Source organism: Ochlerotatus camptorhynchus, unplaced genomic scaffold (genome assembly GCF_037179485.1).
Source record: "Ochlerotatus camptorhynchus isolate MF236.1 unplaced genomic scaffold, CSIRO-AGI_Acam_v1.1 ptg000213l, whole genome shotgun sequence".
In the NCBI taxonomy this organism is placed as follows: domain Eukaryota; kingdom Metazoa; phylum Arthropoda; class Insecta; order Diptera; family Culicidae; genus Ochlerotatus; species Ochlerotatus camptorhynchus.
Window position 1 is genome coordinate 5,157,155 of NW_027040703.1, and position 15,228 is coordinate 5,172,382.

The window sequence follows — 15,228 nt, forward strand, 5'->3', positions numbered from 1 at the left end:
TGAATTCATTTCAGATTTCCTTTTCAATCTCACTCCTTCCCTTGGAATTCTACTCACATTGAAAGTCTCCTAAGAATTCATTGGCTTTCTCCTCAAAAATTCCTTAGATTTATTCTCATAATTTGTTTGGCAAACTCTCCTGAATTCATTTCCGAATTCCTTTGAAGATGTCCTGGAGTTATTCTCAAATTTAATTGTAATCCTCCTTTTGGTATTTTCAAAGACTTTCCAAGGATTTATGCTCCGGATTCGTTCTCTCCCACAAACTTTATGAAAATGTGCTCAGAATGCCCTTGGAATTTTCCTCTGAAGCTCACCGGAGTTGTGCTCCTAAGAAACTCAGAGTTTTCATTAAAATTTACTCTTAGGTCACTTTTTAGTCACTATTTTCACAACTATAAGTCACTATTTGGTCACTTATTTCATCAACATGGTCACTAAAATCACTATTTTTAACAGCAGTGATTGCTACCAGCCCTGCTATACTAACCTATTTTAATGGCATTAGTTATCTTTGACCTTTGAGTAGCGCATCTTCCAGTTCAACTTTTCTTTGCTTTCAAATTCCAAGATAGATCTAATACATACAGTATAATCTACCCTCCTGACATCTATTTTTTTTATATAACCCAAAACCGAGATGGAATTTCAAACAATAAAGGATACAAAGCACAAGGTATAGGGAATACAAATTCATCACACCAGCAGCAGGTAGAAACGGTTCTGTTCGATTCCGGAGAAATCGACGGCTTTCAAAAAAAAAAAGAAAAAGAAAAGAAAAGAGGAGCATTTATCTGTCCCAGCATGACACAGTTTTCCCTGGCTTGAATTTTCTATCGAATGGAAAGTAGATACGTACGAAGAAGTAGGGGCACGACAGAATATCGTTTGCAGCATCCTTGGGAGTGAAACAATCACAGAACAGCCCATCAACCAAGATGAAAGCCATGTTTTCCGTTTATCGCATCGACAAACGATATGTGCGGACTTTTGTCATCTTTTTCGTTTCAAGGTTTCGCCACCACTCGTCAAAAGGAAGCGGCTATTACTTATGCTGCTTGCTGTTGTTATTATTATTACTATCCCATTCTTAGGGTTTTCTCTCTTGTTTCTCCTCTCGGATCTCAGTGTTCTCTTCTCGGAAGAAATGCTCCACATCCGGGCCTCGAGGGGATGTGTACTGGATCTGAATGGAGGAATAAACTGCACATTGCGTCACCTAGCACAGCTGATTCCGAAACCGTCGTCGTCGGCTGAGAGAGACTGGGGCAACGTTCTACCTGACGAACCGGAAATGAAGGTGGATTAAAAAAAAATAAAAACGGAAGGGAAAAAAATCTTCAAAAATTTACGGCTACTGCATGTTTACTTTTTCCCGCTTTCCCATGGAGGGGGATTCAGGATGCATTCAAATCGTTTGAAACTCGCGAAGGATTCCATTTTCTATCTGGATGGATCACGAGTCGCTTGATGCGCACATCCTGTGTCTCTTTTTTTTCTCCATTCTCCAATCCAATAAATAAGAAAAGAAACATACATACGGCGGCGGGAATGACTCTGCGTTTAAATTTCTTCAATCGTTTCGTTCTATCCTGCCTTGGCACTGTTTCAGTCAATGATCTTTCGAACGTATACTGTTTCTTCTTCCCCTTGTGACTGGGATGCTTGCGTTAGGCGTCTAAATTACAGGGTTTACCGGGACTTCCGGTGTAAGTTAAATTGGCGTTTGTTAAGACAAATCAAAACATGTTATTCCGATTCGCTGCATACTGAACTGACTGAACTTGTACGGCTGCATTATGGGGTGTTGTTGGACCCTAGGACCGAATTAAACGATATCCGATTGCTTGGGCCATAACAAGTTTTACCTTACATTTACAGAAGCTTGATGAGTGGATATAGACCGGGACCGAATGAAAGTTCAATTTTTAGGACGCGGTGTCAAGTGTTTACGTAAGGATTAACACTCCCCGATAAGAATTGCCCTTTTAGAGCACGCTGACCATTTACAACCAGTTGGTAGGAGAAAGTTATATTTTTCGCAAGTTTCACAACACAGACACCGGACTGGTTGTTGCTGATGAAAACCAGATCGTCGAAAACCGGCCGACGCCCTCTCATTGTTGTTACATTATTACATCCCTCGTCCTCGGAGGGCTGCTGCGTGGTATCTACCCTAATTTTTATCACGACCGACGTCGATGAGCATTTTGCGATCCCTGCCTTGCGATTCAATGCGAGAGAAAAGAACCACAGCTCAGGAAACCGGTCGCACAGAGGAGCGTATAGTATGTGCATATAATACATGTCATTATCGTTTTTATCTGGTTCGTCCATGGGCCGGTTCGGTTCGTCGTCATACACACACACACACACGGAGTTGGCCTCCATGTTGCATTTTTTTTTTGCTCCTTCGTCCACCAATCCGTAATTATGTGTGGTGAGCTCCAACGACGACCATGTAGAGCTTTCTCGCCTTACTGCCACCGTCACTGGCCATGTTGTTGCGGGCAGGACTCGCCTTTTACATACTGACTGCACACTTCATTTCACTCGTCCTCTTTTTTTCAAAGTGCTTGCATAAACGCCAGATGGAGACTGCTGCATTCCTCGCAAAATTGTAGCTTTCGATACCGGCCCCTTGGTCCTCGTCCGAATGTTGGCAAATGATTTCGATCGAGAGCTGAATAAAACATAAAACTTATCAGTAGCAGGAGTGTGCACGAGGAATCGCGTAAAAATGGTGATACGCAACCGTCAATGGATCGATTTCCCATTGACGGCGTAGGCCTGTGGGATAGTTGCACATAATTATACGGTGACAGTACAATGATAACTGGGCAGTTGATAGTGCACAACATATGTATGACGTGAATCGAGACTGTGGGAAAATAGTATTTCACAGGACGCCTTTCCCATGTTCTGTTTGGTATGCGGCATCATGGCCAACCATTGATTAAAACACTATGCAGTCACTGGGAATAGTACGGTTACTGCTTTAAATTGGTTTAAACTTGAATTTAAGGGATGTCAGCTGTTTTTTTTTTGGAAAATGTCTCAGTATTTTGTATCAGAGGCAGTGCCGAATATAGGATCCGGGGGCGGGGCATTATCTGCTTTCAAAGTTTGAATTTCAAATGCGCGATCGCATTTTACCTCCTTAAGCTTACATTTTTTTATTAATTTATTTGATAAGGCTCAACCGAATTAACTTTACAGAGCCGAGGATTCGTGTTCACTATACACAGGGCTGGTAGCAATCACTGCTGTTAAAAATTGTGATTTTAGTGACCATGTTGATGAAATAAGTAACCAAATAGTGACTTATAGTTGTAAAAATAGTGACTAAAAATGACCTAAGAGAAGAAAAGTAGTCGTTATGATGGCACACCAAATAAATTTGTTCAATGTTTTTTAGACATATTCAATTAATATCTCATAAACACTTAAGTACGAAATGAACCTTTAAAGTGAAAGATTCAATAGAAAGTTTATGGTCAAACCCACGGTATTAGTCAGAGTGTCTACTAACTGCAAAAACCTGGAAAACCGGGAATCCTCAGCAAATTTTAATTTTTTTCTTTAAAATACCTGGAAGTCTTTTACTAAGAATATTCTATAGAAAAGAATGATTTTTTAAATACAAGCATTCTCGGTATTTTCATTCACACTTTGAACTTTATAGATGCACAGTGGATTAATCATCAGTAACAAATAAATTAAAAAACAAAACAGAGGCTTGAAATGTTTTTTTTTAGAACATGCATATTCACTAGATATTTTTAATTTGAACTAGTCCTGGACTTAAAAGCTATCATACTTCAAGAAATTTTCAAGAATCTGGTGTCAAATTTCTTGCACGAGCCTTTACATGGCATTTTGTTACAATTTCTAAGGACCTCATTCCAAGGGAGTTCTGGGGGAAAAAATCTTGGAGAAAAATATCAAGTGCAATCCGCTTTCAATGTAGTTCTGAGGAATTTTAGATTTCAATTGAAATTTGATAGTTTTGAGTACCTAGAATTTTAAAAACCCTGAATTGAATTAAAAGTAAATTTTAAAGAAAACGCTTAGGTATCTCTGAGGAGCACAACTCCCGTGATCTTCAGAGGAAAATTCCAAGGGCATTCTGAGCATAATTTCATAAAGTTTGTGGGAGAAAATGAATCGGGAGCATAATTCCTTGGAAATTTCTTGAAAATACTAAAAGAAGGATTACAATTAAATTTGAGAATAACTCCAGGACATCTTCAAGGGAATTCGGAAAATGAATTCAGGAGCGTTTTCCAAACAAATTATGAGAAGAAATCTAAGGAATGTGTGAGGAGAAATGCCAATGAATTCTTAGGAGACTTTCAATGTGAGTCGAATTCTAAGGGAAGGAGTGAGATTGAAAAGGAAATCTGAAATGAATTCAATGAATATTTGGAGAATCTTTTGAAAGGGTTTCTTATGGTGGAGAATTTCAAGGTAATTCCAAGGAAAACTAAAAGAAAATTGAATTCGGAGGATAGCTTCACCAAAATTTTGAGGAATGTTTCAATGGAAATCTCCGTTGAATATGGAATGGACTTTTCTGAGGTTTTCAGAACTACTCGAAAGTTCCCAATTTTTTCCTGAAGTTAATGAAACTGCCTTGAACTTCTTTTTTAGTTTGATAAACTAACCTGAGCCTCACAATACTTCTCATAAAATTCTTTAACTTCCCTGAACTTTTTAGGACTTCCTAAAGTTTCCTCAGTTTTTCTAACGATCGTGGATCTCCTCTAAAAGTTTAACAATTCGCTGAAGTTCTCTTAAACTTCTTTAAAATTTATGTGACTTCTCTAAATTGCTTATGCGAAGACTTCAATTAACTTTTTAACGTCTCTGAAGTTATCTGAAAATCTGGGAACTGCTTTAAATTTCCCACAAATTTTCTGAAACTAGTTACTGTTGCTTTTTGATCTTCAAAAAAGCATATTTTGTACGCATTTTAAAAATAGCTTTCTTATTATAAGCCTGGAATTAGCCTGGCCTAGATAGAGAAAGATTAAACGTCACAGAGCAAAGAATGATAAATCTTGAAATAAATTCACGCTAAAAAAGTTGATAATAGTGACTGTTTGCAAGAAAAAGTGACTTTAGTGACTTGGCCTTAAAAAAGGAGACAGTGACTGGCTTGAAAAAAGTGACCAAGTCACTAAAAAGTGACTCGCTACCAGCCTTGCTATACAATACATCTTAAAACTATAGTCAAAAGGTACAACACAATAAACATTTTATCTTTCGCTATCCAATAAGCCTCCTCCGCCAGAACGGGAGCCGCTTCCAGTGGTTTCATTGTATGGCAGATTCGCCAACGGGGGTCAGAGCGCTTCCGTTGCAGCAATGGACGCAAAACGTGATCAGAACTCACACACTCATCACGAAACCGTTGCTTTCCAAAGTCGACGACGCATCGACCTAAAGAACTGCTGATGATGATCAATGAGTAGGACCACACAATGGTTGCTGCTGAGTAAACAGACGATCGCGTGACACACATTGAGAGTGGTCGGCTTCTGTCGCCAGCCGAGTGAACACTGAACCAGCTTAAATGAAAATCATTAAATTTGTTTTTTTTTTCAGGAGAAAATTAAATAAATACATGGAATCTACATTTCACCACAAAAACAAAATGAAATAAAATACTTACTGTGATCCGGGGGCAAATTGATCGCCGGGCTAAAATTGGTTGGTTGGTGATAGATATCACGATAAATCAATGGTAGCTTTGACGAGTTGATTTTTAATTGCCGTTCAATAGCATTCAAAATCAGTTTCCACACATACGAATCTGAGGGAGAGTCGCGTAGAGAGAAAAAATGGAACGTCAAATGCAGCTAGACGGCAGCTGTCACGAACTGTCATTGTGAGTCAAGCAATTTTATGATGCTTTACTTACAGTTGAACAAGAATACACAAGGCGGTATTGAAATCTTGCGTAAAGCAATTTATGACAAACTGTTGTTTCCAGCTATTTTATTCAATGGGACACCGTTTCTTTTTAATTCATTCAAAATACACACAAATTAATATTGAAAGATACCATTAACCAAGGTTTTTTCAAAACATCTAGTGGCATACTAAGATACCAAACAGAAAAATACAGTTTCTTAATGCACACTGAACCATCTCAAACAATCACTACACGCTGAAAGCAAAACACGCTATTTTGCTACGCCTGTTTTCGATTTGATTTCAATGGCACAAATTTTCATGGCAAAAAGAACAAGCTATAAAATAAATTCCGTGTGTGCCATCTGCTTCTCCCTCCCAGATACGAATCATAGAATCATACGGTTGGAACGATTCTTGTCCTTAACTTGAAAGTATCATTTTTCATTGAACTAAGTGTCAATATTTTTTTATATGGTGAAATGTTTCCAATGTTAGAAAGTAATGATTTTCTGTGAAATGCCTTTTAGGCGCAACTGCATTAAAAAAATTCATACTGTCAGCTGAAAATACATTTCGTACGAACTCGTATGAAATCGACGTCCAAGTCAGTCTTCTGGATATACTGGATAATGTTGGGGACTCCGTGCTGGCGGATTTAGAGACCTAGCATATTGTGTGCCTGGGCTACACCAGTGGATCAGCAGCAAAGCAAGAATTGAGGGGAATGGATTTGTTCTGCAAAGTTCCCATCCCGGGGAGCGGCCACATGAAATTAATCTCAAAATCTATGATATTATGGAAGAATAAGATATTATCATGATATTTTGTTTGAGTAAGGAACAAGAAAAGATTTTAAAGTTTGCGTTTGACACATAAAAGCTACCAATTTTGCTACATGAGAGTCGCAATAAGCGATTTTGCCATTTATCTCACACACTCTTCGCTTTTCACTCTTCGCGAAGAGGCGATCAGAAAATCGCTCATTGTGACTCTGTCAAAGCTAAATTTGCAGGTTTTATGTGTCAAACGCAAACTTTAAAATCTCTTCTTCCTCCTTACACAAATAAAATATCATGATAATATCTTATTCTTACATAATATCATAAAACATTTTTTAGCCAAAAAATAATGGAAGGTAATTAGAGAGAAATTCTTTAAAATACTCCAAGGGGCTTCTAAATAAATTTTCGAAAGATTACTGCTGTTTTAAATAGAGTTAAAAGAAATTTTTGAAAAAAAATTTCAAAGAAATAAAAGTCTCCGGATAGGCTCAAGGGAATTCTAAGAAGGATTCCAAATAAATTTTTATAAGGGAGGAAATTCCAAAAAGAATTCAACGGTAATTATGACGCGGAGTGTTTTTTGGTTTATTTCAGAACAATTTCAAGATAATTCAGAACAGAATTCCAAGTTAATTTTGGAATTGATATCATGAGAATTTTGAACAACGAAAAATTAAAACCCCGAAAAAGAATAATTCAGTTTCGATTTTTACAAATATTTGCTTCCAAAGTCCAGCATCTTCAATATTTTCTTTGAAGGACCATGCACTTTACATCTGAAATTGAAACAACAAAAATAAATTTGCAATATTGCTGAGTGATTAAATTCTAAAAACAATAAGACGGGAAACTGAACTATATGTTTTAGTATTACTTCTACGTGAAGTCAACGATTTACATAGTTGAAGATGCTTATTTCAAATAACAGACTGTAGTGGTAATTTTTATACGATAGATGGAGTAGATGAAAGCATAGAGTTGACACCCCTCACCATCCCTCTTCAAAGGGGGAGTTTGGTAAAGAGGGATGAAAAAACCGATTTGTACCTTCCTTAAAAGTTGTCCTAGCTCGCTATTCTAATATCTATATGCAACCTTCACACTGCCGTACTCTAACGAAACTATCAACTCTATGCTTTCATCTACTCCATCTATCGTATAAAAATTACCACTACAGTCTGTTATTTGAAATTAGCTTCTTCAACTACTGTTTTAATGGTTTATTCTGAAATTCTTGTATAAAAATTTGCTCCTATTCCCGGGTTTTCCCGGTTACTTTTCCAATTCCTGGATATTTCCCGGTATTCCCGGTTTGCTGACCACCCTGTTAACTCCACTCATTAGTTTCTGTACAACATCTGGCTGCAGGTTCTTCTGTACGGAAACCCACTTTTTCTTCATGTCTTCCTCAGATTTGACCTCCTTGGGATGCTTCCGTAGGCCTGCTTCATAATAGCCCAGTATTTTTAGATGGGCCTTATTTCCGGTGCGTTGGGGGGGGGGGGGGGACATCAAACTTGTGCTGGGCGGTGAATAACAGTAGCCTAGGAAACTGCCGGAAGTCCGCCTTGACGTAAGTCTCATCATCCATGATGAGGCAGAGAGGCTTCGTTAGCATCTGGGTGTACAGTTTTCGGGTAGAGATGAACTAGCCAACGACTAAAAATCTCTCTAAAAAGACAAAAAAAAAACCCACCGTATTTTGCCGTTCGTCACGATTTGTAGCCTTCTGCACTTTGTAAGTATGCAGTCCCTCCCGGTCATTGGCTCTCTGAACGAAAGACTTGGACAGATTCAACTTTTTGGCCACACCCCTGACCGAAGCATTGGGATTCCGTTCGATGCTCAGAGTTTTGTAGCAACGTTTAATCACACGACTTACCGTTGACTGCACGATTCCGAGTTCTTTTCCGATGTCCCGATGAGAGAGTTGAGGATTTTCCAGGTGCCTGCGCAAAATCAATTCGCGGCGTTGCTTTGGAAAAACTGACAGCGATAAAAATACAGTGTAAACAATACACTCTAAACTACTTCTACCCAAATGTTCAAGAGAAAATACCCAATGGGTAATTTTTTACAACGTTTTTTTTTTCCGTGATGCTATTTGATTTGGGACACCTTTTACATTCATGGATGAAGGGACTTGAGGTTTTTCCTCAAATCCACAGGCAAAAGAGTGCGCGTTTGACTTTGCTCATATATTGTCTGCGGCTGTGGGATTGTTCTAGCGACGTGTATCACTACCTTAAGTTCCACGTTGCCGAAAGCATTTCCAGGCGATGGTGTGTTGTAAATGTAATGCAATTCTTCTCTACACAACTATTGTGTTGCTCCTCTCATGGTCATGTTGATACAAGGGGTTGGTCACTCTACACAGTGTGCCAAAATCAAACTTGGGCACACCCGGGTGCAATCATTGGAGCTGTTTGTTACCCATGGTTACAATTCTTTATGATCTTTAAAGATACTGGCAACACTGAAATTTTTCTGCGCCTGCGCAGTTTGCATGTGTCAAAATTTGTTATTGATGTTGCCGCAATATAATCAAATTATTTTCAAAACACAACCGTGAATCTCAACCAAGTCTCACAATCGTTACACCCGTGACGGCAGTCGCGTCCACATTTCTTCCTAGACGAAGAACAGCTGACAGCGGTATCTTGACCTGACCGAGGTCTCAGAGGAAATCTTGGGCCGGTCACGACATGCGGTGCTTGAGTTTTAATCGGAAAGTCAACAACCAAACAAAAACTATACCATTCGACCATTCGAACTGCTCGAATACATCCATGGAGACGACGGATACATCATCCAGTGTGTAGTCCCAGCTGGAGTCCGTGTCGTTTTTGAAAACATTGAAAAACAAAACAAAAACAAGAGCTGTTAAAATACCGGGTAGCCAAACAAGGCATTATTCACTTCATTCAATCAAAAGTCAGTTCAATGACTTCTTGGCACTGCCGGTATACAGCTGCGGCACACTGAGGTACACTGAGAAAAAAGTTGGCACAAAACAAGTGTGTAGAGTGACCACCCCTTGGACCTAATGCAATGTTCAGCTTGAATTGTGAGCAGAACTAAAAAGGAATTCCTAGGGTAATCCCACGGGAATTTCGGGAGAATACTAAGTGTATGCTGAGGAGAACTCCAAGTGATTTTTTTCAGGAATATTTTTCGGGGAATTGCTAGAATTATTAATGAATGAAGAGCATTACAGAGTAAATTCAGGGAGTGTTCTACAGAAGATTTATAAAAGTATTATGGATAACATTATAAAAGAATTCAATGTTTTCATAACAAATTTCAAAATCCTGAACCAGGCATGGAAAATCATTTGCATTCACTTCGTGCATTCGTTTTTTCATTAACAGTATTCCGCAAAATGATGTATGGAGTTATAGGGTTTGCTTTTAGCTACAACTTTTGTTAACAAGTCAAATCCGTTTCTCTGATGCGTGACGAACCAAAGCGAACAGAAGCCACTACTGTTTTTTTGTATTTTACATTCACTGAAAAACAGTAGCAAGTTCTGCTCGCTCTAGTTCGTGATGCATATGAGATACAGATTAGAGTTATGGGCAAAATTTGTAGCTAATAACAAAACCTACAAAAGCTCTATATATTTTTTTGCGGAATGCTGTTAATGAAAAAAGTTAGAGGCAAATGAATGATTACATTAAATGAATGTAAATGATTTTCCATGCCTGTCCTGAACACAGAAAAAGGATCAAGGTTTGGTAAAAAATTGAAACTTTGAGGCTTACATTTTTTAAGATTCCATGCTTAGAAAATTATATGATCCTGGATTTAGAAAAATCTGTGTTTTACTAAAATAAATATTCCGGATATGGAGACGGGGAGGGAACATGAGAATTTTCAAGTTCCAAAACTAGCAAAAATATTTGAAATGCCGAACTTTGACTTGAAATTAATCAAATGGAATTCTTCTAATTCTAGGATTTTGGCACGTTGAAAAGTTTCTAGATCTTGGAATGAATTTCGCAATTGTTGTCATCTCTGATCAAGGGAAGTAAAGCCGTTGGTCCCCGGTTCATGAGTTGATGGGTCGATAGCAGTGGCGTCGCGTAACCTCACTTTTTACCTGTTCAACAACTTTGAAAACGTTATTGAGGGTCATGTTTACATTCAGTTTCAAAAGGCATAGGGTCTTCTAGTTTCACTGATTTGTTTCCATTGAAACCAATGTTCTTTTGTTTGTTTACGTTTTGAGAGTTGTTGAACAGGTAGATTGAGGTTAATGCGACGCCACTGGTCGATAGGTATGGTCCAGGTGTGGGAGCTGCCTCCCTGGCAGCGGTAGCATTGGTGCTCAGCACGGAAAACAAACCAAGGAAAAAAAACCGCGTCATGTTCCCAGCGAAAAACGCAACAATAGTTTCAGAGTGCTTTTTGAATAGGTCGTATGTAACAAACGTAAACTATTTGACTTTTTAATACTTCCAGACTCTACTCTGCTTACTTTGGCTAAAGGCAACATTTTGGCCCGCTATCTCATTTCTGTTTCATTTTCTAATCAAAAACTATTTGTCGTATGTGCCAACCGATCATAATATCTACATATTATGGAAATCTTTGTATAAACAGTGTCCAAATATTGATACTAGATTCCTTCAATGAATGTAACCGACCAAATCACGTAACTTCTATGTGATAATCCTATGACGGTTAAGTTTCATGAAATGAGTACCCCTACATGAGAATCACGTAGCTGTTATGTGAATAGTACGATGGAAAATATCTACGTATGTTTTCACGTGACATTGACGTGCAAATTATTCTGAGTGTAGGACTGAAGCATCTCTTGAAAATTTAAAGTCAAGCAAAACTTTTATGTACAATGCATTTTTTGAAATATGTAATGCTCTTTTTTAATTTTTTAAGAATAAATGTTGATGACCACGAAGTAATGTTTTTTTTATTACAATTGCACAGAAAATAAACATAGATTTTCCGTGGCAAAAATGATTTTTCCAGTAAACAGCGATCCTAACTAATTATTCCTAGTAGGGGAACGGGGCTTAAAATAACTCTTTAAATTGAGAAATTATTAAAATTATATGAATGTAAATGAATTAAAATGTAAAAGGTACATTGATTGAAAGATCTGTGCGTTGATTGAATTGATTGATATTTGAATCAATAAGCACTTAAAATCGTCAATTGTTTATTTTACCCAGTATGTAAATTTTACCCCGACTTCCCCTAACATTCACATTTCAGCGAAGGTTAAACATTATCCAGACCAAAAAGTTGAAAATTCATGTTTAAAAACTGAAAAATTTAGTGAAATCAGCAGGCTGACAAAATCGGGAAAGCACTGTAATATTATGATCTGGAAACACGTTCCCGATTTGTAACACAAAGGTTCATGAGTGCAAGACAATAATCCCATCCGATATTCAAACGATGTTCGTAACGCAACATGTGGCACAATTTACGTGAGAAAAACAACAACTACCAACAGCTCGCTAAAAGACAATAGTTTCCTATCAACGTTTCCTGGCTATTAGCTAGCACAAGGAAAGAGTGTTTTTTCCTCCATTAAGAATGCATGATTACTTTCATCACAACGTTATCAAGAATATCAAAGTGCCGTTCTCTAAGAACAACAAACTTTTTCACGACTGAGATTGAACCAGTTCTGATGCAAGACGCGGATAGACAGCAGCTCAGCGCTTTCATAACCTCGACTACAACCTTCACGAGCGCCAAACCAACACCACCACCACCACCACCGTGCACCATCATCGTCTCATATGCGATATGTGCAGCAGAAACAGCAGCAGCAACTTGAGCTGCTATTATAAATGTACGTCGTACTATTCTGCCTAGTTTTTTTTGCTGCCTCCTCTACTACATATACTATAAATGTAGGAACCTATACCCGCAACAATTCTACGAGCAGACTTTTTGCTTCGCTTATTATTTTTCGTTTGCTCTCGAATGTCACGCGCGCATGTGGGCAATTTTTTCACTACTTCATCTTCCCTTGAATGCAATAATGATTGCTATAACTCTATCTAGCTATAATTCGCGAATTCAAAGGCTCAACGATGAAGACAAGGAGATTGATGTTTGTACTTTTCTAGTGGCAACCTCAAAGGACTTACCTGTGACGATGAAGCTTCAGTAAAATCGTTTATGCTGCTCCGTTCCTCTACAGTGAGAATAATCCACACAAAGTCGCAATTCGGCCTTCGAGGTGCGAGGTTCTGCTTCTACTTTTTCGTCTTCTCCTATTGCTTCCTTCCTGCCTGGCTGGTTTTTCGTGGAACTGTGTGACGATTTTTCAGCTACATCCACCATTAATTGGCCACATTTTGGTCTCTTGATAGCTCGCTAAACGGGTACTTCCACCTAGAACACTATCCTCTGCCCAGAAAAATCGTATTATGAAACACTTTCTTCACGCAACAGATGCAAACAGCAGCCATCACCCAAGCAGCGCATTGGAAAAATATTTACAATGCTGAATAATCCACTTTTTTCGCTGCTTTTGGGGCCCCCAGACATTGAATTCGATCAAAAACAACACTCAGATACAGATACAGACGCACGTTTCCAACACTACTCACAACGCGAAGACGACGGGACAGCAAACACACAATAGGGCCTTCTTTTTCCTCCTCTTCTTTGGCCTTCCCTGTGATGGGGCTACGCGTTTTTCATCAACCTTCTCGCATTCGTCGTAAGATATTTTAAAATTTATTCCAGCGAAAAATTTCTGCACTATTTTTCTTCGGCTGCTTCTGGGTGCGTGCTGCGCAATCAAAACGGAAAATGAAAACGGTCACACTGCACTTTTAATCCGCAAGGAGTTGGATCTTAAACTCCCCAAAAAGAAAGAAAAAAATACCTGCTTTTATTCCGTCGTCGTCGATTCGCGAATCGCGACGCCACGCAGCAAAACACCAGACGACGGGATCCGCCGCAGCAGCCCAAACCGTTGTCGTAAATTCCGCTTCAAAACGCGTGCACGCAAATTCACAGCACTGTCCCAAGTAGGATATTCCGTCGAATTTTCACTTTTTCCCCGAAAACACTGTTCGATATTTCTGATTGTGCGAGTGTCTGCTTGCGCTGCTGCTGATGTCGAAATCAACCAGCAGAAAAGAGTAGCCAGAGCAGAGTGAGTGAATGAAAAATGACGATGGTCGTCCGATCTCTGCAGGGCAGCGAAAAAAAAAGAGTCGGTTTGCAGAACACCAGTCAAGAAACTTCAGTTTGCGAAGAAAAGAAAACGCGAGCGAGTCACAAAAACAGAGCGAAAGCCCTTGCAGCAAAACGTCCCCTTGACATTTAGTGGTTTGGTAAGGTTGGCAGCGTGTGTCAAGATGGCTGCGGCTTTTGACGTTTCCTTTTGTTTTGTTTTGATTATGGAAGGCTGCCGCTGCAGTATAAAAATACACTATAAAACGAGGGGCCGTTCTCGGTAGATGGTTTACGCTAACTTTAAAGCAACCATTTATGAGTAAAATTTTAGCCAATGTAATGAAAAGTTGGTTAACTTGTTAATGGGTAAACTTTTTACTAATTTAATGAGTATCTGTTGACCATAGGCTCTTTTCATGCACCATTAATTTTGAGTGCGCTAGCCGATTAGAGGAAATGTCATCCAATCCATTTGTTTACATCATAATGACGATTTTCAAAACTCAAAATAATGTACATTTTATTGTACAAATTGCAAATTTCCATCGTAAGTGGTTTTTAATTTTTCAATTACAGATCTGAACTGATAATAACCACACAATGAAAATCCGGAAGAACATATCAACCGGTGAACACTCGTGTTTATTTCAGTTACCGTGGGGACGCAATTTGTGATTAGCCCGGTCCCTTTCAAATTGTATAATAATTATTATTTATGTACGGTCTTTATCAAGGTGGCTTCATATAGGTGTTCTAATGTGTCAAATTCGTGATTCAGCCATGTTGGATTTTTGTATGGGACAGCGACCGAGTTTGTTTACAATTTGCTCTAAAACCACATTTCCCCCCCGCGACCTCCTCGCCTATATAGTGACAAAGCTGTATCACCATTTATATACCCACACGCTAATAAAAAGGTATCCATTAATGTTTAAAAATTAACCAGTTTCGAGAAAACCCGCACATATTCATAAAATGAATAAACGTTGTTTACTCATCGGATGAATAAACGCGTTTTTCTTGGTAGTGGTTATATTTTAATCATTAATGAATAAAGACGTTTTTCTCGAAAGTGGTTAGAACTTATACACTGGAATGTTTTGCATGTTTTTCTTTTATTGTCAATATCTTAAACTAATAAAAAAATAAATAAATGAATAAATATTACATCCGATGTCATTGGCAAGCGCTGGGTAAGATTGTTGATGAATGCCGACAGGATGTTGGCCATATCGGATGTTGTTCACGTCGCCGGAGGCGTCTGCGGGCTGCTGTGGAAGAAGTTGGATTATTTACGAGACTTGAACAATCTATAGATATCCCTACCATCTTACCTTCCGCCATAATTTTC

At 38.6% G+C, this 15,228-nt stretch overlaps 1 protein-coding gene across 1 annotated transcript in view; it reads right to left on the reverse strand.

Moving 5' to 3' along the window:
* Positions 1 to 13,920, reverse strand: part of LOC135703414 (F-box/WD repeat-containing protein 7-like) — a 75,393-nt gene extending 61,473 nt beyond the window's left edge. Inside the window, exons 1-2 of the mRNA XM_065224622.1 lie at positions 13,582 to 13,920; positions 12,836 to 13,485 (exon numbers count right to left, since the gene is read on the reverse strand). The gene's annotated coding sequence lies outside the window, so the exon portion shown is untranslated. The remainder of the gene's footprint in view (positions 1 to 12,835; positions 13,486 to 13,581) is intronic.
* Between the last annotated feature and the right edge of the window lie 1,308 nt (positions 13,921 to 15,228).